The sequence below is a fragment of the Myotis yumanensis genome, unplaced genomic scaffold (genome assembly GCF_028538775.1).
Source record: "Myotis yumanensis isolate MYYU_CA2020_CCGP unplaced genomic scaffold, mMyoYum1.0.hap1 SCAF_20, whole genome shotgun sequence".
Classification (NCBI taxonomy): Eukaryota; Metazoa; Chordata; class Mammalia; order Chiroptera; family Vespertilionidae; genus Myotis; species Myotis yumanensis.
Genome location: NW_027223771.1, coordinates 9,580,643 through 9,607,469, shown reverse-complemented (window position 1 = coordinate 9,607,469; position 26,827 = coordinate 9,580,643). Strand labels below are relative to the sequence as shown.

Below are 26,827 nucleotides of genomic sequence, written 5' to 3'. Positions count from 1 at the left end.
TGGTAGGGAACGTTATCTTACAAAATATTGCCTGCTGCACTTCTCCCCTCGGCACGCCCATTCCCCCCAAGCCCGCTAATCAGGGCCTGGTAACAAAACCGGAAGTCGACATGACAGCCCACAGGGGCGGGAGGGGTTTCGCCGCGCTGTACTGAGTCTGCGCGTGCCGGCCCTGCGTCATTCGGCCGCGACCAGGTTCTGCTCTTCCGCTTGGCGCGGTCCCTGGTCCCGGCGGGCGGTTGCCGGACTGGGCTCGCAGCTCCCACTGGACGGCGACGGAGGCGCTGGCCGCGCGAGCGCAGGGGAGGTCGGCCCCCTCGGCCTGTGTGACAGTGTGAGCGGCGGTGACCGGAGCGGAAGCCCGCTGCGCGGTCGGCCAGCCCACGGAGTGAGTCCGCCACTCGGTTTCCCTTTCAGGCGGGTGCGGGCGGGCCTTCCCGTCTCGGATCTGGGACACCGTGGCCCCTGTCGGCCCCGGGCCTCAGGTGTCGCTCCCGGGACAATGCCTTCCAGCTGTTGCCCTCACAGCCGCATACTCCCAGCCCGCTCTCCCTGCCCCTTCGCTTCCAACTCTCCTGCCCACTCCCCTTCTCTCCTCTCGCCTCCCTCCTTCGGCCGCGCATCTGCGTTCTGGGTGGCGCTGGAGAGGCGCGCGCAGGGCGGGGGGTGGCGGGGACCCTGGTTGCCGAAGGGCCCGGGCACAGGGAGCGTGTGTTTTAGAGGAATCAGCGTGGTCCCTGGGCTTCCTGTCTTCTCCATCCCAAACCCGCACCGCGCGCACACATAGCGTAACAGACGCGGAGGTCATCCTGCCATCTGGCGCACTCCGAATTTGGCGACTGAGTTCGGGAAGCGACGGCGTGTCCGTGTCGTGTCATCGCGGGTATAGGTGGCCGGGGCTGCCCGGCTCCCCAGGCTGGCGCGAGGGGCACCTGCCCCCACCCTGCGATCCCCATCCCTGCCCCAACCTTCTAGACTTTCTGCGGGTTTCCCTCCCACTCTGGGCCTGGGCTCGGAGGTAGGGAAAGAGGGCGCCCAAATTGTGGGGCTCCCTTCTCAGGGGCCACCGATACCACCTGCAGGAGCTCAAACCCCAATTGGGCTCCATTATGTAACAACCGAATGTAATGGGTAGCCCGGCGGCCTGTGGTTTTCCATCATTGGGTGATAAGGATCACATATTAGATTTCTTCAAAGCCATGGGGGTTTGCTTTCTTTCTTTTTTTCAGAGGAGGTATGTGTGCTAGATTGCCCAGGGCTGGTGTGACAACTGTCAAAAGTTGGACATCAAAGGAGCGAATATTATTCAGTGACCTGAGCAGCTGTCTGTTTAAATCAGAAGTTCTTAATTACCGCAGGACAAAGCTAGGAAAGAGGTTGGGGCTCAGAAGGGAGTGGCACTCTCGCCGGGTCTGAACTTTATATGTAAACAGTGGTCAGTTGTCAACATCATCTCAGGTTCTTTTTTCTCTTAAATATATTTTTATTGATTTTAGAGAGGAAGGGAGAGGGAGAGATAGGAACATCAATGATGAGAGAGAATCATTGACCCACTACCTCCTGCACGACCTTGAACCCGCAACCCGGGCACATGCCCACCCCACCCCCACCCCCACCCCCACCGGAATGAACTCAGGACCCTTCAGTCCACAGGCCAACGTTCTATCCACTGAGCCAAACCGGCCAGGGCTTGGGTTCTTAGAGATTTCCATCATCCCAGTTCTGGACTAGGCCCCGGGGAGCCCGCTCTGTCACTGAAGGGACTAAGGTTTCCTGGACAGAAATGTGGCGATTGTGGATGGTTTGTGACCCATAAAACGTGGGGGTGGCTGTTCTGGCTTCAATGTAATTATGCAAAGCTCTTTCTTTTTTTTTTTTTTTTTTTTAAATATATTTTATTGATTTTTTACAGAGAGGAAGGGAGAGAGATAGAGAGTTAGAAACATCGATGAGAGAGAAACATCGATCAGCTGCCTCCTGCACATCTCCTACGGGGGATGTGCCCGCAACCCAGGTACATGCCCTTGACCGGAATCGAACCTGGGACCTTTCAGTCCGCAGGCCGACGCTCTATCCACTGAGCCAAACCGGTTTCGGCTGCAAAGCTCTTTCCATCAGAAAGGGAGGGTTTGTGTCCAGGAGAGAGAAAAGTAACATTTGTTTTTTGTTTGTTTGTTTTTATTGTTTTATTGCTTAAAGTATTACAAAAAGTATTACATATGTCTCCTTTTTGTCCCCCCCCCCCCCCACCACCCTTGACAATCCCCTGGCCTCCCCTACCCCACAGTGTCTTATGTCCATTGGTTATGCTTATATGCATGCATACAGGTCCTTCGGTTGATCTCTTACCCGCGCCCCCCCAACCCTCCCCGGCCTTCCCACTGCAGTTTGACAATCTGTTTGAGGCATGAGGCAGCTCTGCCTCTGTATCTATTATTGTTCAAAAGTTTGTAATGGTCTTTATTATCCATGAATGAGTGAAATCATGTGGTATTTTTCCTTCATTGACTGGCTTATTTCACTTAGCATAATGCTCTCCAGTTCCATCCATGCTGTTGCAAATGGTAAGAGTTCCTTCTTTTTTACAGCAGCATAGTATTCCATCGTGTAGATGTACCACAGTTTTCTAATCCATTCATCCACTGATGGGCACTTAGGCTGTTTCCAGATCTTAGCTATGGTGAGTTGTGCTGCTATGAACATAGGGGTGCATATATCCTTTCTGATTGGTGTTTCTGGTTTCTTGGGATATATTCCTAGAAGTGGGATCACAGGGTCAAATGGGAATTCCATTTTTAATTATTTGAGGAAACTCCATACTGTCTTCCATAGGGGCTGCACCAGTCTGCATTCCCACCAGCAGTGCACGAGTGTTCCATTTTCTCCACATCCTCTCCAGCACTTGTCATTTGTTGATTTGTTGATGATAGCCAACCCGGCAGGTGTGAGATGGTACCTCATTGTTGTTTTGATTTGCATCTCTCGGATGATTAGTGACTTTGAGCATGTTTTCATATGTCTCTTGGCTTTCTGAATATCCTCTTTTGAAAGGTGTCTATTTAGACCCTTTGCCTATTTTTTGATTGGATTGTTTATCTTAAGTAACATTTGTTTTAACACAGGTTTGATGGGGGCAGATGGATACATACAAACAGTGGCCAGGCCGCCCAAACTATTTTTTTCAAGGCAAATTAAAATAATGATGAGATTTAGTAAATTCATCATAGCAACACGGCCCCACCAAGGCACAGAAGGGAGAGGAGGGGAGAAGGGAGGGGAGGGTTCAGGCTTCCGCCAGCACCTGGTGACCTGGGCCTGTGCTTGGGAATGAGGGGGAGTCACTTCCCGCTGACACAGGGTGGGGTGCGCTGATGCAGGATGGGGTGTGGCTCTGTCTCCTCGTGGCCCACTTGGTGCCCAGCGGGAATTGTGGGCCTGGTGGGAATCGGGAGCCCAAGTCCTGGGCTGAGATGGGAGAGGGGTGGGCAAAGTCTACCCTCCCCAAAATGGTGTCTGTGGAATTATTTGGCAGGAGACATTTTAACAAAAAGCCACCCTCCCATCCCCTTTCCCTTTGGTGCCCTCAAACCCCCAGGTTTTAGGGATCCCCAGAAAGGCAGTGGGAAGGGGTGCCAGGGAGAGAAGCAGGCCTGAGTGATGGGGGAGGCGGGTGAGCCTGAGGCCAGGCCAGAAACATTAACAGTGGGGCAACTTCCAGCAGCTAAGGCTGCCCCAGCTCCTATGCAAAAGGTTACATTTTTGTTAAAAAAAATAATAGTAATAATATAAGATCCAGCCAGCATGAATCAGTGGTGAAACACCAACCTAGGAACCGGGTTCTGGGATTGATCCCCTGTGTGGGGTGTACAGGAGGCAGCCGACCTGTAGTTCTCATTACTGATGTTTCTTTCTCTCCCCAAGACCTCTAAACCAGGAACCCCAGGGCGGGGCAGGAGGCGACAACCCAAAGTCACAGGAAGCCGGTGACCTCCAGGTATATTGTGGGACCCTGGGAGCTGAGGACACGTGAGTAACCTTTCTCTGTCCCAGTCTCTCTTTACAACTAACTAAATAGATACAGACATAAATTTGCAAACTGGAAGTCTAGGGCTTCACAAACCTTGAGAGAATAAACAGCCTCCATGTTTTAAAGCAAAGAAAGCCCAAAACATTCCAAACGCCCCCGGCCGTGCCTGATCTGAGCTTGGAGCATCTTATGGCTGCTGGGGCACCCAGCACTCTGCCCCCGAATAATCCAGACCCAAACCCTGCCCTGGACCCCCACATGACCCTTCTGGCGGGCCCGAGTCAGGGGACCGGCGTACACCGTTATGTGCATCAATGCATCCCCCCACGACACCCCCTCCACATAGGAAACGGTGTTGCCCTGTGGGTGTGGAAAGTCCCCACGGCGCTGGCAGACGCAGCTCCACGGGGTGCAAAATCCCACTGCACCCCATGTGTTAGAGTTTTGACCTTTTCTGACTTTTTTTCCCCCAATCATGACACTAACTACTCCAGGCCAGGCAACCACTTTTATTCCCATTTTGAAAGAACGTTAAATGCAATCTTCTTTTTTTTCAACAAATTTTTATTGATTTTTTACAGAGAGAATGGGAGAAGGATAGACAGTTAGAAACGTCGAATAGCTGCCTCCTGCAAACCTTAGAGGACTTAGCTTAGCTTAGTCTACAGTAGCCTAGGTTAGGGAGGCAGACCAGACCATTGCAGGCTTAGTATATCTTACCTTAACGTAGAGTAGCTGAGGGATCTTAGAGGACCTAGCTTAGCTTAGCTCAGCTTAGCAGAGAGTAGCCTAGGTTAGGGAGGCAGACGAGACCATTCCAGGCTTAGCTTAGCTTAACTTAGTTTAGTGTACGCTAGAGTAGCTGAGGGACCTTAGAGGATCTAGCTTAGCTTAGCTAAGCTTAGAGTAGCCTAGGTTAGGGAGGCAGACCAGACCATTGGAGGCTTAGCATAGCTTAGCGTAGCCTAGAGTAGCTGAGGGACTTGGAGAACCAACCTTAGCTTAGCTTAGCTTAGCTTAGGGAGGCAGACGAGACCATTGCAGGCTTAGCTTAGCTTACAGAGGCTAGAGTAGCTGAGGGAACTTAGAGGACTTCGCTTGGCTTAGCTCAGCCTAGAGTACCCTACGTTACGGAGGCACACGAGACCATTGCAGGCTTAGCTTAGCTTAGCTCAGCTTAGAGTAGCCTAGGTTAGGGAGGCCAAAGAGACCATTGCAGGCTTAGCTTAGCTTAGCTTAGCTAGGCTCATCTTAGAGTAGACTAGGTTAGGGAGGCAGACGAGACCATTGCAGGCTTAGCTTAGCTTAGCTTAGCTTAGCCTTGGTTAGAGAGGCAGACGAGACCATTGCAGGCTTAGCTTAGCTTAGCTTAGCTTAGCTTAGCCTAGGTTAGGGAGGCAGACAAGACCATTGCAGGCTTAGCTTAGCTTAGCTCAGCTTAGAGTAGCCTAGGATAGGGAGGCAGACGAGACCATTGCAGGCTTAGCTTAGCTTAGCTCAGCTTAGAGTAGCCTAGGATAGGGAGGCAGACAAGACCATTGCAGGCTTAGCTTATCTTAGCTCAGCTTAGAGTGGCCTAGGTTAGGGAGGCCGACGAGACCATTGCAGGCTTAGTATAGCTTAGCTTAGCCTAGGCTAGAGTAGCTGAGGGACCTTAGAGGACCTAGCTTAGCTTAGCTTAGTTTAGCGTAGAGTAGCCTAGGTTAGGGAGGGAAACGAGACCATTGCAGGCTTAGCTTAGCTTAGCTCAGCTTAGAGTAGCCTAGGTTAGGGAGGCAGACGAGACCATTGCAGGCTTAGCTTAGCTTAGCTTAGCTTAGGCTAGAGTAGCTGAGGGACCTTAGAGGACCTAGCTTAGCTTAGCTTAGTTTAGCGTAGAGTAGCCTAGGTTAGGGAGGCAAACGAGACCATTGCAGGCTTAGCTTAGCTTAGCTCAGCTTAGAGTAGTCTAGGTTAGGGAGGCAGACGAGACCATTGCAGGCTTAGCTTAGCTTAGCTTAGCTTAGCTTAGCTTAGCCTAGGTTAGGGAGGCAGACGAGACCATTGCAGGCTTAGCTTAGCTTAGCTCAGCTTAGAGTAGCCTAGGTTAGGAGGGCAGACGAGACCATTGCATGCTTAGCTTAGCTTAGCTTAGCCTAGAGTATCCTAGGTTAGGGAGGCAGACGAGACCATTGCAGGCTTAGCTTAGCTTAGCTTAGCTTAGAGTAGCCTAGGTTAGGGAGGCCGACGAGACCATTGCAGGCTTAGTATAGCTTAGCTTAGGCTAGAATAGCTTAGGGACCTTAGAGGACCTAGCTTAGCTTAGCTTAGCCTAGAGTATCCTAGGTTAGGGAGGCAGACGAGAACATTGCAGGCTTAGCTTAGCTTAGCTCAGCTTAGAGTAGACTAGGTTGGGGAGGCAGACGAGACCATTGCAGGCTTAGCTTAGCTTAGCTCAGCTTAGAGTAGCCTAGGTTAGGGAGGCAGACGAGACCATTGCATGCTTAGCTTAGCTTAGCTTAGCCTAGACTATCCTAGGTTAGGGAGGCAGACGAGACCATTGCAGGCTTAGCTTAGCTTAGCTTAGCTTAGCTTAGCTTAGCTTAGCCTAGGTTAGGGAGGCAGACAAGACCATTGCAGGCTTAGCTTAGCTTAGCTCAGCTTAGAGTAGCCTAGGTTAGGGAGGCCGACGAGACCATAGCAGGCTTAGTATAGCTTAGCTTAGCCTAGGCTAGAGTAGCTGAGGGACCTTAGAGGACCTAGCTTAGCTTAGCTTAGTTTAGCGTAGAGTAGCCTAGGTTAGGGAGGCAAACGAGACCATTGCAGGCTTAGCTTAGCTTAGCTTAGCCTAGAGTATCCTAGGTTAGGGAGGCAGACGAGACCATTGCAGGCTTAGCTTAGCTTAGCTTAGCCTAGAGTATCCTAGGTTAGGGAGGCAGACAAGACCATTGCAGGCTTAGCTTAGCGTAGCTCAGCTTAGAGTAGCCTAGGTTAGGGAGGCCGACGAGACCATTGCAGGCTTAGTATAGCTTAGCTTAGGCTAGAATAGCTTAGGGACCTTAGAGGACCTAGCTTAGCTTAGCTTAGCCTAGAGTATCCTAGGTTAGGGAGGCAGACGAGACCATTGCAGGCTTAGCTTAGCTTAGCTCAGCTTAGAGTAGACTAGGTTGGGGAGGCAGACGAGACCATTGCAGGCTTAGCTTAGCTTAGCTTAGCTTAGCTTAGCTTAGCCTAGGTTAGGGAGGCAGACAAGACCATTGCAGGCTTAGCTTAGCTTGGCTTAGGCTAGAGTAGCTGAGGGACCTTAGAGGACCAAGCTTAGCTTAGCTCAGCTTAGAGTAGCCTAGGTTAGGGAGGCAGACGAGACCATTGCAGGCTTAGCTTAGCTTGGCTTAGGCTAGAGTAGCTGAGGGACCTTAGAGGACCAAGCTTAGCTTAGCTCAGCTTAGAGTAGCCTAGGTTAGGGAGGCAGACAAGACCATTGCAGGCTTAGCTTATCTTAGCTCAGCTTAGAGTGGCCTAGGTTAGGGAGGCCGACGAGACCATTGCAGGCTTAGTATAGCTTAGCTTAGCCTAGGCTAGAGTAGCTGAGGGACCTTAGAGGACCTAGCTTAGCTTAGCTTAGTTTAGCGTAGAGTAGCCTAGGTTAGGGAGGGAAACGAGACCATTGCAGGCTTAGCTTAGCTTAGCTCAGCTTAGAGTAGCCTAGGTTAGGGAGGCAGACGAGACCATTGCAGGCTTAGCTTAGCTTAGCTTAGCTTAGGCTAGAGTAGCTGAGGGACCTTAGAGGACCTAGCTTAGCTTAGCTTAGTTTAGCGTAGAGTAGCCTAGGTTAGGGAGGCAAACGAGACCATTGCAGGCTTAGCTTAGCTTAGCTCAGCTTAGAGTAGTCTAGGTTAGGGAGGCAGACGAGACCATTGCAGGCTTAGCTTAGCTTAGCTTAGCTTAGCTTAGCCTAGGTTAGGGAGGCAGACGAGACCATTGCAGGCTTAGCTTAGCTTAGCTCAGCTTAGAGTAGCCTAGGTTAGGAGGGCAGACGAGACCATTGCATGCTTAGCTTAGCTTAGCTTAGCCTAGAGTATCCTAGGTTAGGGAGGCAGACGAGACCATTGCAGGCTTAGCTTAGCTTAGCTTAGCTTAGCTTAGCTTGGCCTAGGTTAGGGAGGCAGACGAGACCATTGCAGGCTTAGCTTACCTTAGCTCAGCTTAGAGTAGCCTAGGTTAGGGAGGCAGACGAGACCATTGCAGGCTTAGTATAGCTTAGCTTAGGCTAGAATAGCTTAGGGACCTTAGAGGACCTAGCTTAGCTCTGCTTAGCCAAGAGTATCCTAGGTTAGGGAGGCAAACGAGACCATTGCAGGCTTAACTTAGCTTAGCTTAGCCTAGAGTAGCCTAGGTTAGGGAGGCAGACGAGACCATTGCAGGCTTAGCTTAGCTTAGCTTAGCCTAGAGTAGCCTAGGTTAGCGAGGCAGAAGAGACCATTGCAGACTTAGCTTAGTTTAGCTTAGCCTAGAGTAGCCTATGTTAGGGAGGCAGACAAGACCATTGCAGGCTTACCTTAGCTTAGCTTAGCTTAGCTTAGCTTAGCCTAGGTTAGGGAGGCAGACGAGACCACTGCAGGCTTAACTTAGCTTAGCTCAGCTTAGAGTAGACTAGGTTGGGGAGGCAGACGACACCATTGCAGGCTTAGCTTAGCTTAGCTTAGCTTAGCTTAGCTTAGCTTAGCCTAGGTTAGGGAGGCAGACGAGACCATTGCAGGCTTAGCTTAGCTTAGCTTAGCTTAGCTTAGCTTAGCCTAGGTTAGGGAGGCAGACGAGACTATTGCAGGCTTAGCTTAGCTTAGCTCAGCTTAGAGTAGCCTAGGTTAGGGAGGCAGACAAGACCATTGCAGGCTTAGCTTAGCTTAGCTCAGCTTAGAGTAGCCTAGGTTAGGGAGGCAGACAAGACCATTGCAGGCTTAGCTTAGCTTAGCTTAGCTTAGCTTAGCCTAGGTTAGGGAGACAGACGAGACCATTCCAGGCTTAGCTTAGCTTAGCTCAGCTTAGAGTAGCCTATGTTAGGGAGGCCGAGGAGACCATTGCAGGCTTAGCTTAGCTTAGCTCAGCTTAGAGTAGCCTAGGATAGGGAGGCAGACAAGACCATTGCAGGCTTAGCTTATCTTAGCTCAGCTTAGAGTGGCCTAGGTTAGGGAGGCCGACGAGACCATTGCAGGCTTAGTATAGCTTAGCTTAGCCTAGGCTAGAGTAGCTGAGGGACCTTAGAGGACCTAGCTTAGCTTAGCTTAGTTTAGCGTAGAGTAGCCTAGGTTAGGGAGGGAAACGAGACCATTGCAGGCTTAGCTTAGCTTAGCTCAGCTTAGAGTAGCCTAGGTTAGGGAGGCAGACGAGACCATTGCAGGCTTAGCTTAGCTTAGCTTAGCTTAGGCTAGAGTAGCTGAGGGACCTTAGAGGACCTAGCTTAGCTTAGCTTAGTTTAGCGTAGAGTAGCCTAGGTTAGGGAGGCAAACGAGACCATTGCAGGCTTAGCTTAGCTTAGCTCAGCTTAGAGTAGTCTAGGTTAGGGAGGCAGACGAGACCATTGCAGGCTTAGCTTAGCTTAGCTTAGCTTAGCTTAGCCTAGGTTAGGGAGGCAGACGAGACCATTGCAGGCTTAGCTTAGCTTAGCTCAGCTTAGAGTAGCCTAGGTTAGGAGGGCAGACGAGACCATTGCATGCTTAGCTTAGCTTAGCTTAGCCTAGAGTATCCTAGGTTAGGGAGGCAGACGAGACCATTGCAGGCTTAGCTTAGCTTAGCTTAGCTTAGCTTAGCTTGGCCTAGGTTAGGGAGGCAGACGAGACCATTGCAGGCTTAGCTTACCTTAGCTCAGCTTAGAGTAGCCTAGGTTAGGGAGGCAGACGAGACCATTGCAGGCTTAGTATAGCTTAGCTTAGGCTAGAATAGCTTAGGGACCTTAGAGGACCTAGCTTAGCTCTGCTTAGCCAAGAGTATCCTAGGTTAGGGAGGCAAACGAGACCATTGCAGGCTTAACTTAGCTTAGCTTAGCCTAGAGTAGCCTAGGTTAGGGAGGCAGACGAGACCATTGCAGGCTTAGCTTAGCTTAGCTTAGCCTAGAGTAGCCTAGGTTAGCGAGGCAGAAGAGACCATTGCAGACTTAGCTTAGTTTAGCTTAGCCTAGAGTAGCCTATGTTAGGGAGGCAGACAAGACCATTGCAGGCTTACCTTAGCTTAGCTTAGCTTAGCTTAGCTTAGCCTAGGTTAGGGAGGCAGACGAGACCACTGCAGGCTTAACTTAGCTTAGCTCAGCTTAGAGTAGACTAGGTTGGGGAGGCAGACGACACCATTGCAGGCTTAGCTTAGCTTAGCTTAGCTTAGCTTAGCTTAGCCTAGGTTAGGGAGGCAGACGAGACCATTGCAGGCTTAGCTTAGCTTAGCTTAGCTTAGCTTAGCCTAGGTTAGGGAGGCAGACGAGACTATTGCAGGCTTAGCTTAGCTTAGCTCAGCTTAGAGTAGCCTAGGTTAGGGAGGCAGACAAGACCATTGCAGGCTTAGCTTAGCTTAGCTCAGCTTAGAGTAGCCTAGGTTAGGGAGGCAGACAAGACCATTGCAGGCTTAGCTTAGCTTAGCTTAGCTTAGCTTAGCTTAGCCTAGGTTAGGGAGGCAGACGAGACCATTGCAGGCTTAGCTTAGCTTAGCTCAGCTTAGAGTAGCCTATGTTAGGGAGGCCGAGGAGACCATTGCAGGCTTAGCTTAGCTTAGCTCAGCTTAGAGTAGACTAGGTTGGGGAGGCAGACGAGACCATTGCAGGCTTAGCTTAGCTTAGCTCAGCTTAGAGTAGCCTAGGTTAGGGAGGCAGACGAGACCATTGCATGCTTAGCTTAGCTTAGCTTAGCCTAGACTATCCTAGGTTAGGGAGGCAGACGAGACCATTGCTGGCTTAGCTTAGCTTAGCTTAGCTAAGCTTAGCTTAGCCTAGGTTAGGGAGGCAGACAAGACCATTGCAGGCTTAGCTTAGCTTAGCTCAGCTTAGAGTAGCCTAGGTTAGGGAGGCCGACGAGACCATAGCAGGCTTAGTATAGCTTAGCTTAGCCTAGGCTAGAGTAGCTGAGGGACCTTAGAGGACCTAGCTTAGCTTAGCTTAGTTTAGCGTAGAGTAGCCTAGGTTAGGGAGGCAAACGAGACCATTGCAGGCTTAGCTTAGCTTAGCTCAGCTTAGAGTAGTCTAGGTTAGGGAGGCAGACGAGACCATTGCAGGCTTAGCTTAGCTTAGCTTAGCCTAGAGTATCCTAGGTTAGGGAGGCAGACGAGACCATTGCAGGCTTAGCTTAGCTTAGCTTAGCTTAGCTTAGCCTAGGTTAGGGAGGCAGACAAGACCATTGCAGGCTTAGCTTAGCTTTGCTCAGCTTAGAGTAGCCTAGGTTAGGGAGGCCGACGAGACCATTGCAGGCTTAGTATAGCTTAGCTTAGGCTAGAATAGCTTAGGGACCTTAGAGGACCTAGCTTAGCTTAGCTTAGCCTAGAGTATCCTAGGTTAGGGAGGCAGACGAGACCATTGCAGGCTTAGCTTAGCTTAGCTCAGCTTAGAGTAGACTAGGTTGGGGAGGCAGACGAGACCATTGCAGGCTTAGCTTAGCTTAGCTCAGCTTAGAGTAGCCTAGGTTAGGGAGGCAGACGAGACCATTGCATGCTTAGCTTAGCTTAGCTTAGCCTAGACTATCCTAGGTTAGGGAGGCAGACGAGACCATTGCAGGCTTAGCTTAGCTTAGCTTAGCTTAGCTTAGCTTAGCCTAGGTTAGGGAGGCAGACAAGACCATTGCAGGCTTAGCTTAGCTTGGCTTAGGCTAGAGTAGCTGAGGGACCTTAGAGGACCAAGCTTAGCTTAGCTCAGCTTAGAGTAGCCTAGGTTAGGGAGGCAGACGAGACCATTGCAGGCTTAGCTTAGCTTGGCTTAGGCTAGAGTAGCTGAGGGACCTTAGAGGACCAAGCTTAGCTTAGCTCAGCTTAGAGTAGCCTAGGTTAGGGAGGCAGACAAGACCATTGCAGGCTTAGCTTAGCTTGGCTTAGGCTAGAGTAGCTGAGGGAACTTACAGGACCTAGCTTTGCTTAGTTTAGCCTAGAGTAGCCTACGTTACGGAGGCAGACGACACCATTGCAGGCTTAGCTTACCTTAGCTTAGCTTAGCTTAGCTTAGCCTAGGTTAGAGAGGCAGACGAGACCATTGCAGGCTTAGCTTAGCGTAGCTTAGCTTAGCTTAGCCTAGGTTAGGGAGGCAGACGAGACCATTGCAGGCTTAGCTTAGCTTAGCTTAGCCTAGAGTAGCCTAGGTTAGGGAGGCAGACGAGACCATTGCAGGCTTAGCTTAGCTTAGCGTAGGACAGAGTAGCTGAGGGACCTTAGAGGATCTAGCTTAGCTTAGCTTAGCCTAGAGTATCCTAGGTTAGGGAGGCAGACGAGACCATTGCAGGCTTAGCTTAGCTTAGCTCAGCTTAGAGTAGACTAGGTTGCGGAGGCAGACGACACCATTGCAGGCTTAGCTTAGCTTAGCTTACCTTAGCCTAGGTTAGAGAGGCAGACGAGACCATTGCAGGCTTAGCTTAGCTTAGCTTAGCTTAGCTTAGCCTAGGTTAGGGAGGCAGACGAGACCATTGCAGGCTTAGCTTAGCTTAGCTTAGCTTAGCCTAGCCTAGGTTAGGGAGGCAGACGAGACCATTGCAGGCTTAGCTTAGCTTAGCTCAGCTTAGAGTAGCCTAGGTTAGGGAGGCAGACGAGACCATTGCAGGCTTAGCTTAGCTTAGCTTAGATTAGCCTAGGTTAGGGAGGCAGACGAGACCATTGCAGGCTTAGTTTAGCTTAGCTCAGCTTAGAGTAGACTAGGTTGGGGAGGCAGACGAGACCATTGCAGGCTTAGCTTAGCTTAGCTCAGCTTAGAGTAGCCTAGGTTAGGGAGGCAGACGAGACGATTGCATGCTTAGTTTAGCTTAGCTTAGCTTAGCCTAGCCTAGGTTAGGGAGGCAGACGAGACCATTGCAGGCTTAGCTTAGCTTAACTTAGCTTAGCCTAGGTTAGAGAGGCAGACGAGACCATTGCATGCTTAGCTTAGCTTAGCTTAGCTTAGCCTAGCCTAGGTTAGGGAGGCAGACGAGACCATTGCAGGCTTACCTTAGCTTAGCTTAGCTTAGCCTAGGTTAGAGAGGCAGACGAGACCATTGCATGCTTAGCTTAGCTTAGCTTAGCTTAGCCTAGCCTAGGTTAGGGAGGCAGACGAGACCATTGCAGGCTTAGTTTAGCTTAGCTCAGCTTAGAGTAGACTAGGTTGGGGAGGCAGACGAGACCATTGCAGGCTTAGCTTAGCTTAGCTCAGCTTAGAGTAGCCTAGGTTAGGGAGGCAGACGAGACCATTGCAGGCTTAGCTTAGCTTAGCTTAGATTAGCCTAGGTTAGGGAGGCAGACGAGACCATTGCAGGCTTAGTTTAGCTTAGCTCAGCTTAGAGTAGACTAGGTTGGGGAGGCAGACGAGACCATTGCAGGCTTAGCTTAGCTTAGCTCAGCTTAGAGTAGCCTAGGTTAGGGAGGCAGACGAGACCATTGCATGCTTAGTTTAGCTTAGCTTAGCTTAGCCTAGCCTAGGTTAGGGAGGCAGACGAGACCATTGCAGGCTTAGCTTAGCTTAACTTAGCTTAGCCTAGGTTAGAGAGGCAGACGAGACCATTGCATGCTTAGCTTAGCTTAGCTTAGCTTAGCTTAGCCTAGCCTAGGTTAGGGAGGCAGACGAGACCATTGCAGGCTTAGCTTAGCTTAGCGTAGGACAGAGTAGCTGAGGGACCTTAGAGTACCTAGCTTAGCTTAGCTTAGCCTAGAGTATCCTACGTTAGGGAGGCAGACGAGACCATTGCAGGCTTAGCTTAGCTTAGCTCAGCTAAGAGTAGACTAGGTTGGGGAGGCAGACGAAACCATTGCAGGCTTAGCTTACCTTAGCTTAGCTTAGCTTAGCTTAGCCTAGGTTAGAGAGGCAGACGAGACCATTGCAGGCTTAGCTTAGCTTAGCTTAGCTTAGCTTAGCTTAGCTTAGCCTAGGTTAGGGAGGCAGACGAGACCATTGCAGGCTTAGCTTAGCTTAGCTTAGCTTAGCCTAGGTTAGGGAGGCAGACGAGACCATTGCAGGCTTAGCTTAGCTTAGCTCAGCTTAGAGTAGCCTAGGTTAGGGAGGCCGACGAGACCATTGCAGGCTTAGTATAGCTTAGCTTAGGCTAGAATAGCTTAGGGACCTTAGAGGACCTAGCTTAGCTTAGCTTAGCCTAGAGTATCCTAGGTTAGGGAGGCAGACGAGACCATTGCAGGCTTAGCTTAGCTTAGCTCAGCTTAGAGTAGACTAGGTTGGGGAGGCAGACGAGACCATTGCAGGCTTAGCTTAGCTTAGCTCAGCTTAGAGTAGCCTAGGTTAGGGAGGCAGACGAGACCATTGCATGCTTAGCTTAGCTTAGCTTAGCCTAGACTATCCTAGGTTAGGGAGGCAGACGAGACCATTGCAGGCTTAGCTTAGCTTAGCTTAGCTTAGCTTAGCTTAGCCTAGGTTAGGGAGGCAGACAAGACCATTGCAGGCTTAGCTTAGCTTAGCTCAGCTTAGAGTAGCCTAGGTTAGGGAGGCCGACGAGACCATAGCAGGCTTAGTATAGCTTAGCTTAGGCTAGAATCGCTTAGGGACCTTAGAGGACCTAGCTTAGGTTAGCTTAGCTTAGCCTAGGCTACAGTAGCTGAGGGACCTTAGAGGACCAAGCTTAGCTTAGCTCAGCTTAGAGTAGCCTAGGTTAGGGAGGCAGACGAGACCATTGCAGGCTTAGCTTAGCTTGCCTTAGGCTAGAGTAGCTGAGGGACCTTAGAGGACCAAGCTTAGCTTAGCTCAGCTTAGAGTAGCCTAGGTTAGGGAGGCCGACGAGACCATTGCAGGCATACCTAACCTAAGCTTAGGATAGAGTACCCTAGGTTTGGGAGGCAGAGGAGACCATTGCCGGCTTAGCTTAGCTTAGCTCAGCTTAGAGTAGCCTAGGTTAGGGAGGCAGACAAGACCATTGCAGGCTTAGCTTAGCTTAGCTTAGCTTAGCTTAGCTTAGCCTAGGTTAGGGAGACAGACGAGACCATTGCAGGCTTAGCTTAGCTTAGCTCAGCTTAGAGTAGCCTCGGTTAGGGAGGCAGACGACACCATTGCAGGCTTATCATAACTTAGGTTAGGCTAGAGTAGCTTAGGGAGCTTAGAGGACCTAGTTTAGCTTAGCTTAGCTTAGCCTAGGTTAGGGAGGCAGACGAGACCATTGGAGGCTTACCTTTGCTTACCTTACCCAGAATAGCCTAGGTTAGGGAGGCAGACGAGACCATTGCAGGCGTAGCTTAGCTTACCTTAGGCTAGAGTAGCTGAGGAACCTTAGACGACCTAGCTTAGCCTAGCCTAGAGTAGCCTAGGTAAGGGAGGCAGACGAGACCATTGCAGGCCTAGCTTACCTTAGCTTAGGATAGAGTACCCTAGGTTAGGGAGGCAGACGAGACCATTGCAGGCTTAGCTTAGCTTAGATCAGCTTAGAGTAGCCTAGGTTAGGAAGGCAGACGAGACCATTGCAGGGTTAGCTTAGCTTAGCTTAGCCTAGAGTAGCCTAGGTTAGGGAGGCAGACGAGATCATTGCAGACTTAGCTTAGTTTAGCTTAGCCTAGAGTAGCCTAGGTTAGGGAGGCAGACAAGACCATTGCAGGCTTACCTTAGCTTAGCTTAGCTTAGCTTAGCCTAGGTTAGGGAGGCAGACGAGACCATTGCAGGCTTAGCTTAGCTTAGATCAGCTTAGAGTAGCCTAGGTTAGGAAGGCAGACGAGACCATTGCAGGGTTAGCTTAGCTTAGTTCAGCTTAGAGTAGCCTAGGTTAGGGAGGCCGACGAGACCATTGCAGGCATACCTAACCTAAGCTTAGGATAGAGTACCCTAGGTTTGGGAGGCAGAGGAGACCATTGCAGGCTTAGCTTAGCTTAGCTCAGCTTAGAGTAGCCTAGGTTAGGGAGGCAGACAAGACCATTGCAGGCTTAGCTTAGCTTAGCTTAGCTTAGCTTAGCTTAGCCTAGGTTAGGGAGACAGACGAGACCATTGCAGGCTTAGCTTAGCTTAGCTCAGCTTAGAGTTGCCTAGGTTAGGGAGGCAGACGACACCATTGCAGGCTTATCATAACTTAGGTTAGGCTAGAGTAGCTTAGGGAGCTTAGAGGACCTAGTTTAGCTTAGCTTAGCTTAGCCTAGGTTAGGGAGGCAGAGGAGACCATTGGAGGCTTACCTTTGCTTACCTTACCCAGAATAGCCTAGGTTAGGGAGGCAGACGAGACCATTGCAGGCGTAGCTTAGCTTACCTTAGGCTAGAGTAGCTGAGGAACCTTAGACGACCTAGCTTAGCCTAGCCTAGAGTAGCCTAGGTAAGGGAGGCAGACGAGACCATTGCAGGCCTAGCTTACCTTAGCTTAGGATAGAGTACCCTAGGTTAGGGAGGCAGACGAGACCATTGCAGGCTTAGCTTAGCTTAGCTCAGCTTAGAGTAGCCTAGGTTAGGGAGGCAGACGAGACCATTGCAGGCTTAGATTAGCTTAGCTTAGCTTAGCTTAGCCTAGGTTAGGGAGGCAGACGAGACCATTGCAGGCTTAGCTTAGCTTAGCTTAGCCCCGAATCGCCTAGGAGGGAGGCAGACGAGACCATTGCAGGCCTATTATAGCTTACCTTAGGCTGGAGTAGCCTAGTTTAGGGAGGCAGACGAGACCATTGCAGGCCTATTATAGCTTACCTTAGGCTGGAGTAGCCTAGTTTAGGGAGGCAGACGAGACCATTGCAGGCTTACCTTTGCTTACCTTATCCAGAATAGCCTAGGTTAGGGAGGCAAACGACACCATTGCAGCCTTAGTATAGCTTAGCTTAGGCTAGAGTAGCTGAGGGACCTAAGAGGACCTAGCTTAGCTTAGTTTAGCCTAGATTAGCCTAGGTTAGGAAGGCAGACGAGACCATTGCAGGCGTAGCTTAGTTTAGCTTAGCCTAGAGTAGCCTAGGTTAGGGAGGCAGACAGGACCATTGCAGGCTTACCTTAGCTTAGCTTACCTTAGCTTAGCCTAGGTTAGGGAGGCAGACGAGACCATTGCAGGCTTAGCTTAGCTTAGCTCAGCTTAGAGTAGCCTAGGTTAGGGAGGCAGACGAGACCATTCAAGGCTTAGCATAGCTTAGCGTACGCTAGAGTAGCTGAGGGACCTTCGAGGACCTAGCTTAGCTTAGCTTAACCTAGAGTAGCCTAGGTTAGGGAGGCAGATGAGACCATTGCAGGCATAGCTTAGCTTAGCTTAGCCTACAGTAGCTGAGGGACCATAGAGGACCTAGCTTAGCTTAGCTCAGCTTAGCGTAGTTGCCTAGGTTAGGGAGGCAGACGAGACCATTGCAGGCTTAGCTTAGCTTAGCTTAGCTCAGCTGAGGCTAGAGTAGCTGAGGGACCGTAGAGGACCTAGCTGAGCTTGGCTCAGCTTAGAGTAGCCTAGGTTAGGGAGGCAGACGAGACCATTGCAGTCCTAGCTTAGCTTAGCTTAGGATAGAGTAGCCTAGGTTAGGGTGGCAGACGAGACCATTGCAGGCTTAGCATAGCTTACCTTAGGCCAGAGTAGCTGAGGGACCGTAGAGGACCTAGCTTAGCTTAGCTTAGCTTAGCCTAGACTAGCCTAAGTTAGGGAGGCAGACGAGACCATTGCAGGCGTAGCTTAGCTTAGCTTAGGCTAGAGTAGCTGAGGGACCTTAGAGGACCTAGCTTAGCTTAGATCAGCTTAGCGTAGAGTAGCCTAGGTTAGGGAAGCAGACGAGACCATTGCAGGCATAGCTTGGCTTAGCTTAGCCTACAGTAGCTGAGGGACCTTAGAGGAACTAGCTTAGATTAGCTTAGCCTAGAGTAGCCTAGGTTAGGGAGGCACACGAGACCATTGCAGGCTTAGTATAGCTTACCTTAGGCTACTCTAGGCTAAGCAAGGTCTCTAATGTCCCTCAGCTACTGTTGCCTAACCTAAGCTATGCTATGCCTGCAATGGCCTCGTCTGTCTCTCTAACTTAGGCTACTCTAGGCTAAGATAAGTCAAGGTAGGTCCTCTAAGATATCTCAGCTACTCTAGCCTCATCTAAGCTACACTACGTCCTCTAAGGTCCCTCAGCTACTCTAGCCTCAGCTAAGCTAAGCTAAGCCAAGCCTGCAATGGTCTCGTCTGCCTCCCTAACCTAGGCTACTCTAGGCTAGGCTAATCTATGCTAGGTCCTGTAAGGTCCGTTAGCTACTCTAGCCTTAGCTAAGCTACCTATGTCAACAATGGTCTCTTCTCCCTCCCTAACCTAGGCTACTCTAGGCTAAGCTAAACTAAGCTAGGTCACCAGTGGTTTTTTCTGTCTCCCTAACCTAGGCTACTCTAGGTTAAGCTAAGCTATTCTAGGTATTGTAAGGTCCCTCAGCTACTCTAGCCTAAGCTAAGCTACCTAAGTCAGCAATGGTCTAGTCTGCCTCGCTATCCTAGGCTACTTCAGGCTAGAATAGCTGAGGGACCTTAGCTACTTCAGGCTAAGCTAAGCTAACTTAGGTCCTCTAGGCTATGCTAAGCTTAACTTAGCTCCGCTAGGTCCTCTAAGATCTCTCAGCTACTCTAGCCTAACCTAAGCTATGCTAAGTCCGGAATGGTCTCCTCTGCCTCCGTAAGCTAGGCTACTCTGGGGTAAGCTAAGTCATGTCTGCCATGGTGTCATGTGCCTCAGTCACCTAGGATCCTCTAGGGTAAGCTATCCTTAGCCGGGTATCAAAGGTCCCTTGGCTATTCTATGTAATGCTAAACTTAGTTAGGTCTGCAATGGTGTCGTGCCTCACTAGCCTAAGGTTACTGTAGGTTAAGTTAGTTCCTCTAAGGTCTAGTCTCTCTCACTAACCTACAGTACTCTATGCCGGGTTAAGCTAAGCTAGGTCCTTGAAAGTCTCATCTTCCTCACTAACCTATGTTCCTCTAAGGTATGCTTAGCTCCGCTAGTGCCTCAAAGGTCTCTTCTCTCGCACTAAGCTAAGATACTCTAGGCAAGGTCCTCGAAGGTCTAATCTCCCTCATTCTTCTAAACCATGCTATGCTAAGGTACGCTAATGTCAGGAAAGATTGTACTAGTGTCTTAAAATTATACCTTTCCCAGCTGGCGTGGCTCGTGTTTGAGTTTCTACTTCTGAACCAGGAGGTCAACGTGGATTCCTCTTCAGAGCACCTGCTGGTTTTGATGGCTGGGTCCCCATTCCATGAGCACAGGATGCAACCAATCAATCAGTGCTTCTCTCTCTGCATTGATGTTTCTATTTCTCTTCCTCTCCCTTCCTCTCTGAAATTAATTTAAAAATTAAAAAAAATGAAGATGCTGGTGTATTTTTAGACAAGATCTTACTTTTTTAACCCCCAGGAAATCCCTGTCATTCAAGTGGATTTACCTTTGCTTAGTCTGTAATCATCGACGGTCAATGCCCCACTGTGTTCAGGAGGGGAAACTTGTCTTTGATGTCCTCTCTTTCTGTAGGTGCCAGTTACTGTTCCCCGAGCATGGAGAGCAGGGTGATGGGACAGCCACTGCCTTCTTCAAACAACATCCATTTTATCTGTGTGGGAAGAGTCCATCTTTATTTCATCAGTTTCAACTGTCACTCATAAAACGATCCCTAAATGCCAACGCAACACATGAGGAACATGGTCGCCCCCTATTGCCCGGGCTTTTCAGGGCACCAGAATTGCAACTGTCGCCCATGCTATCCTCACCAGGAATTCTACCCATAAAATCAAACAAACAAACAAAAAGAACCCTGCACAAACACAGCATGGCGGGGTTCTGCACCTCCCCGGTCCCCAGCCCTGCAAAGGAAGGCCGCCTGAATGCTGGGCAGAGGTTCCCTATAAGGTGACCCAGCCACCCTGCCTGATATGACCTTTGGAGACATTTTTAACAAACACAGGGAAAGGTGTAGCTGTTTTATGTGTGTATATACTCATACACTAGAAGTGCCTAATTCCAAACTTCCGGTGGCATACGGATAATTTATTTTAGATCCTACGCAGGAATAAAACATGTACAACATATACGCACTGTCCTTCAAGTAAGTGACTCATTATACAGCACACGACTACGGATCCATATACTTCTTACAGGAGACTTGGAAGGACACTGTCAGCACATTAAGGCTCAAAAATGATCCTCTGCTGCCCTCCTGTGGCCATTCTGGGAAACAACATCCTGCGCCTCTGTCCATGGTGCTGAAGTCCCAGCTAAAGCCCTGTGAACACGACCAAAAATTCTACCCCGCAAATCAGCCAGGCAGGCCCGGGCGGCGATCATTCTGTCCCTGGATGGACGGAAGTCACCACTCTGGGTTCTGCGCCTCTTCCCGCCCCAGTCTTGTAATGGGAGGCACAGAGACTGCTTCAATGAGGTTCCCAGGAACGTGGCCCTCCCAACCTGCCTAAGGTGTTCCTTGGTGCCCTGGTTAACTGGAGTGCGGTGAGTGGCTGTCGGGCAAGCTGATGCTCTAACCACTGGACGACACCAGCTACTGATTCTGTTCACTTTTTAAAAGGTAAATTTGAGACCTAGTCGGTTGGCACAGTGGATAGAGCGCTAGCTAGAGGACTAAAGGGCCGCGGGTTCGATTCAGGTCAAGGGCATATACCTGGGTTGCAGGCTCCTTCCCGGCCAAGGCCCGGGTCCGGGCTTGTGCATGGGGCAACCAATCGATGTGATATTTGATATTCTCTCTGTCTTTCCCTCCCTCGTCCATTCTCTCTAAAGATCAATGGAGCCCTAGCCGGTTTGGCTCAGTGGGTAGAGCGTCGGCCTGCGGACTGAAGGGTACCGGGTCCGACCCCCCTGGTTTGATTCTGGCCGGGTTCTTGGCTTGATCCCCAGTAGGGGATGTGCAGGTGGCAGCCGATCAATCATTCTCTTTCATCATTGAAGTGTCTCTCTCTCTCTCCCTCTTCCTTCCTCTCTGAAATCAATAAAGGTATACTTTAAAAAATCAATGGAAAAACATCCTTGGGTGAGGATTAAAATTAAGTGCAACCATATATATATTCGAAACCATTCCCAGCCACCCTAACGGGACATAAACATTTCCTCCTACTGCACTTTGTATGGGCATATCTGTGGAATCGCACCAGGGAGAAACTGGGGTTTGCATGTCCGTTTCCCTAGCCAAAAGGTCACTTTTATAAGGAGAATCTAGTGCTTCTTCCCTCAGGAAATCCCAGAATCTAGCAAAGATCACAAGCCAGGCTCAGGAACTACATGTGAAATAAACTGATGGAGGAGGAAGGGTCGTTCACAAAACCAGAAGGTGGACATCCTATGTCATCTCTTAACACTTCAGGTTAGGAAACTCTGCTAGAGAAAAGGGGGTACAGTAAGAAGATTTGGGGGTGGGGAAGGCACCAACACCATCTGGAAGAACGGGCTCACACCCCCTGGAACTGAATTCGTGAAGAGAATCGTGTCCCAGTCAACATTTCCTCACACAAGCCTCTCAGGACAGCCGCAGCTTTGTCTCTGTCTACGTTACTGATCTTAATTCGAGGTGGAAATCCCTGGTTCTGCTTCCAAACCAGGCGGACCCAAGTCCGACGGGAGGATAGATGCTTGCCTGCCTCGTTGTCTCCAATAGGGAGACTTCCCTGTCACCCAGGTTCTCGGGACACTCACGGGCACTGACCCCAGAACTGCCCCTTTGGAGCGTGTGGAGGAAAAGGGGGATCCAGTCACCGCCTCCCAGCTCACCTGCTCCTCCAGGAAAACCTCTCCTACTTTGCAGGACCCCTGAGGAACATGGTTGGTCCCTATTTCCCCGGCTTTTCAGGGCACTGGGATTACAACTGTCTGCCAGGCGATCCTCACCAAGAATTCTACCCACAAAATCAAACAAACCCTCCCCCCCCCCCCAAAAAAGAACCCTGCACAAACACAGCATGGCGGGGTTCTGCACCTCCCCCATCCCCAGCCCCGCAAAGGAAGGCCCCCTGAATGCTGGGCAGAGGTTCCCTATAAGGTGACCCAGCCACCCTGCCTGATATGACCTTTGGAGACATTTTTAACAAACACAGGGAAAGGTGTAGCTGTTTTATGTGTGTATATACTCATACACTAGCAGTGCCTAATTCCAAACTTCCGGTGGCATACGGATAATTTATTTTAGATCCTACGCAGGAATAAAACATGTACAACATATATGCACTGTCCTTCAAGTAAGTGACTCATTATACAGCACACGACTACGGATCCATATACTTCTTACAGGAGACTTGGAAGGACACTGTCAGCACATTAAGGCTCAAAAATGATCCTCTGCTGCCCTCCTGTGGCCATTCTGGGAAACAACATCCTGCGCCTCTGTCCATGGTGCTGAAGTCCCAGCTAAAGCCCTGTGAACACGACCAAAAATTCTACCCCGCAAATCAGCCAGGCAGGCCCGGGCGGCGATCATTCTGTCACCACTCTGGGTTCTGCGCCTCTTCCCGCCCCAGTCTTGTAATGGGAGGCACAGAGACTGCTTCAATGAGGTTCCCAGGAACGTGGCCCTCCCAACCTGCCTAAGGTGTTCCTTGGTGCCCTGGTTAACTGGAGTGCGGTGAGTGGCTGTCGGGCAAGCTGATGCTCTAACCACTGGACGACACCAGCTACTGATTCTGTTCACTTTTTAAAAGGTAAATTTGAGACCTAGTCGGTTGGCACAGTGGATAGAGCGCTAGCTAGAGGACTAAAGGGCCGCGGGTTCGATTCAGGTCAAGGGCATATACCTGGGTTGCAGGCTCCTTCCCGGCCAAGGCCCGGGTCCGGGCTTGTGCATGGGGCAACCAATCGATGTGATATTTGATATTCTCTCTGTCTTTCCCTCCCTCGTCCATTCTCTCTAAAGATCAATGGAGCCCTAGCCGGTTTGGCTCAGTGGGTAGAGCGTCGGCCTGCGGACTGAAGGGTACCGGGTCCGACCCCCCTGGTTTGATTCTGGCCGGGTTCTTGGCTTGATCCCCAGTAGGGGATGTGCAGGTGGCAGCCGATCAATCATTCTCTTTCATCATTGAAGTGTCTCTCTCTCTCTCCCTCTTCCTTCCTCTCTGAAATCAATAAAGGTATACTTTAAAAAATCAATGGAAAAACATCCTTGGGTGAGGATTAAAATTAAGTGCAACCATATATATATTCGAAACCATTCCCAGCCACCCTAACGGGACATAAACATTTCCTCCTACTGCACTTTGTATGGGCATATCTGTGGAATCGCACCAGGGAGAAACTGGGGTTTGCATGTCCGTTTCCCTAGCCAAAAGGTCACTTTTATAAGGAGAATCTAGTGCTTCTTCCCTCAGGAAATCCCAGAATCTAGCAAAGATCACAAGCCAGGCTCAGGAACTACATGTGAAATAAACTGATGGAGGAGGAAGGGTCGTTCACAAAACCAGAAGGTGGACATCCTATGTCATCTCTTAACACTTCAGGTTAGGAAACTCTGCTAGAGAAAAGGGGGTACAGTAAGAAGATTTGGGGGTGGGGAAGGCACCAACACCATCTGGAAGAACGGGCTCACACCCCCTGGAACTGAATTCGTGAAGAGAATCGTGTCCCAGTCAACATTTCCTCACACAAGCCTCTCAGGACAGCCGCAGCTTTGTCTCTGTCTACGTTACTGATCTTAATTCGAGGTGGAAATCCCTGGTTCTGCTTCCAAACCAGGCGGACCCAAGTCCGACGGGAGGATAGATGCTTGCCTGCCTCGTTGTCTCCAATAGGGAGACTTCCCTGTCACCCAGGTTCTCGGGACACTCACGGGCACTGACCCCAGAACTGCCCCTTTGGAGCGTGTGGAGGAAAAGGGGGATCCAGTCACCGCCTCCCAGCTCACCTGCTCCTCCAGGAAAACCTCTCCTACTTTGCAGGACCCCTGAGGAACATGGTCGCCCCGTATTGCCCCGGCTTTTCAGGGCACTGGGATTACAACTGTCTGCCAGGCGATCCTCACCAAGAATTCTACCCACAAAATCAAACAAACCCTCCCCCCCCCCCAAAAAGAACCCTGCACAAACACAGCATGGCGGGGTTCTGCACCTCCCCCATCCCCAGCCCCGCTAAGGAAGGCCCCCTGAATGCTGGGCAGAGGTTCCCTATAAGGTGACCCAGCCACCCTGCCTGGTATGACCTTTGGAGACATTTTTAACAAACACAGGGAAAGGTGTAGCTGTTTTATGTGTGTATATACTCATACACTAGCAGTGCCTAATTCCAAACTTCCGGTGGCATACGGATAATTTATTTTAGATCCTACGCAGGAATAAAACATGTACAACATATATGCACTGTCCTTCAAGTAAGTGACTCATTATACAGCACACGACTACGGATCCATATACTTCTTACAGGAGACTTGGAAGGACACTGTCAGCACATTAAGGCTCAAAAATGATCCTCTGCTGCCCTCCTGTGGCCATTCTGGGAAACAACATCCTGCGCCTCTGTCCATGGTGCTGAAGTCCCAGCTAAAGCCCTGTGAACACGACCAAAAATTCTACCCCGCAAATCAGCCAGGCAGGCCCGGGCGGCGATCATTCTGTCACCACTCTGGGTTCTGCGCCTCTTCCCGCCCCAGTCTTGTAATGGGAGGCACAGAGACTGCTTCAATGAGGTTCCCAGGAACGTGGCCCTCCCAACCTGCCTAAGGTGTTCCTTGGTGCCCTGGTTAACTGGAGTGCGGTGAGTGGCTGTCGGGCAAGCTGATGCTCTAACCACTGGGCGACACCAGCTACTGATTCTGTTCACTTTTTAAAAGGTAAATTTGAGACCTAGTCGGTTGGCACAGTGGATAGAGCGCTAGCTAGAGGACTAAAGGGCCGCGGGTTCGATTCAGGTCAAGGGCATATACCTGGGTTGCAGGCTCCTTCCCGGCCAAGGCCCGGGTCCGGGCTTGTGCATGGGGCAACCAATCGATGTGATATTTGATATTCTCTCTGTCTTTCCCTCCCTCGTCCATTCTCTCTAAAGATCAATGGAGCCCTAGCCGGTTTGGCTCAGTGGGTAGAGCGTCGGCCTGCGGACTGAAGGTTCCCGGGTTTGACCCCCCTGGTTTGATTCTGGCCGGGTTCTTGGCTTGATCCCCAGTAGGGGGTGTGCAGGTGGCAGCCGATCAGTCATTCTCTTTCATCATTGAAAGGTCTATCTCTCTCTCCCTCTTCCTTCCTCTCTGAAATCAATAAAAGTATACTTTAAAAAATCAATGGAAAAACATCCTTGGGTGAGGATTAAAATTAAGTGCAACCATATATATATTCGAAACCATTCCCAGCCACCCTAACGGGACATAAACATTTCCTCCTACTGCACTTTGTATGGGCATATCTGTGGAATCGCACCAGGGAGAAACTGGGGTTTGCATGTCCGTTTCCCTAGCCAAAAGGTCACTTTTATGAGGAGAATCTAGTGCTTCTTCCCTCAGGAAATCCCAGAATCTAGCAAAGATCACAAGCCAGGCTCAGGAACTACATGTGAAATAAACTGATGGAGGAGGAGGGGTCGTTCACAAAACCAGAAGGTGGACATCCTATGTCATCTCTTAACACTTCAGGTTAGGAAACTCTGCTAGAGAAAAGGGGGTACAGTAAGAAGATTTGGGGGTGGGGAAGGCACCAACACCATCTGGAAGAACGGGCCCACACCCCCTGGAACTGAATTCGTGAAGAGAATCGTGTCCCAGTCAACATTTCCTCACACAAGCCTCTCAGGACAGCCGCAGCTTTGTCTCTGTCTACGTTACTGATCTTTTTTTTAAATATATTTTATTGATTTTCACAGAGAAGAAGGGAGAGAGATAGAGTTAGAAACATCGATGAGTGAGAAACATCAATCAGCTGCCTCCTGCACATCCCCCACCGGGGATATGCTCGCAACCCAGGTACATGCCCTTGACCGGAATCGAACCTGGGACCTCTCAGTCCGCAGGCCGACGCTCCATCCACTGAGCCAAACCGGCTTCGGCTACGTTACTGATCTTAATTCGAGGTGGAAATCCCTGGTTCTGCTTCCAAACCAGGCGGACCCAAGTCCGACGGGAGGATAGATGCTTGCCTGCCTCGTTGTCTCCAATAGGGAGACTTCCCTGTCACCCAGGTTCTCGGGACACTCACGGGCACTGACCCCAGAACTGCCCCTTTGGAGCGTGTGGAGGAAAAGGGGGATCCAGTCACCGCCTCCCAGCTCACCTGCTCCTCCAGGAAAACCTCTCCTACTTTGCAGGACCCCTGAGGAACATGGTCGCCCCGTATTGCCCCGGCTTTTCAGGGCACTGGGATTACAACTGTCTGCCAGGCGATCCTCACCAAGAATTCTACCCACAAAATCAAACAAACCCTCCCCCCCCCCCCAAAAAGAACCCTGCACAAACACAGCATGGCGGGGTTCTGCACCTCCCCCATCCCCAGCCCCGCAAAGGAAGGCCCCCTGAATGCTGGGCAGAGGTTCCCTATAAGGTGACCCAGCCACCCTGCCTGGTATGACCTTTGGAGACATTTTTAACAAACACAGGGAAAGGTGTAGCTGTTTTATGTGTGTATATACTCATACACTAGCAGTGCCTAATTCCAAACTTCCGGTGGCATACGGATAATTTATTTTAGATCCTACGCAGGAATAAAACATGTACAACATATATGCACTGTCCTTCAAGTAAGTGACTCATTATACAGCACACGACTACGGATCCATATACTTCTTACAGGAGACTTGGAAGGACACTGTCAG

At 50.4% G+C, this 26,827-nt stretch overlaps 1 long non-coding RNA gene across 3 annotated transcripts; it reads left to right on the top strand.

Annotated features, from left to right (window-relative positions):
* Window positions 1-196: 196 nt before the first annotated feature.
* Window positions 197-21,860, top strand: LOC138998385 (uncharacterized). Of its 3 annotated transcripts, XR_011469150.1 has the most exons (5): window positions 197-388; window positions 2,589-2,680; window positions 2,833-2,942; window positions 3,922-4,026; window positions 19,580-21,860. It is a non-coding gene; the product is annotated as an uncharacterized lncRNA (long non-coding RNA). The 3 variants fall into 3 exon arrangements; XR_011469151.1 differs by lacking the exon at window positions 2,833-2,942 and having other exon boundaries at window positions 19,580-21,857; XR_011469149.1 differs by lacking the exons at window positions 2,589-2,680; window positions 2,833-2,942 and having other exon boundaries at window positions 19,580-21,807.
* The last annotated feature ends 4,967 nt before the right edge of the window (window positions 21,861-26,827 follow it).